The following is a 667-nucleotide window of genomic DNA, read 5'->3' as shown; positions in this document are numbered from 1 at the left end:
CTGGAGAAGGATATCATGTTTGGTAAGGTGGAGGGTCAGAGAAAAAGAGGAAGACCCCCAACGAGATGGATTGGCCAAGTGGCAGCCCAAGAAAATAAAAATGAATACATGGAAACTGAATTCCATCCTGCTGAAAAGCGACTGGGTAGTAGAAAAAATTAAACATGAATTCACAAAGTTCATAGAAACAAATCAGAACTAAAACACCAAAATATTTGGGACACAGTGAAAGCAGTGCCAAGAGGACTATTTATTGCAATAAATGAACACATCCACAAAGATGAAAGAACCAAAATTAACACATTATCACAGCATCTCAAACAATTAGAAACAGACCAACAAAAGGAACCTACAGTCACCAAATGAAAAGAAATAATAAAGATTGGAGAAGAAATAAATGATACAGAAAACAGAAAAACTATAGAAAGAATCAAAAGGACAAGAAGCTGGTTCTTTGAAAGGATTAATAAAATTGACAAACTATTGACAAACCTAACAATAGAAAAGAGGGAGAAGACCCAAATAACATGCATTAGCAACCACATTGGCGATGGAAGCAAAGGAAATCAAAAGGATAATAACAGACTATTATGAAGAGTTGTACTCCAACAAATTTGAAAACTTAGAAGAGATTAATACATTTTTAGAAAAACATGACCTACCTAAA

Source organism: Chrysochloris asiatica, unplaced genomic scaffold, assembly GCF_000296735.1.
Source record: "Chrysochloris asiatica unplaced genomic scaffold, ChrAsi1.0 scaffold00011, whole genome shotgun sequence".
Taxonomy (NCBI): domain Eukaryota; kingdom Metazoa; phylum Chordata; class Mammalia; order Afrosoricida; family Chrysochloridae; genus Chrysochloris; species Chrysochloris asiatica.
The sequence above is the reverse complement of the archived record's forward strand: the minus strand, read 5'-3'. Positions refer to the sequence as shown.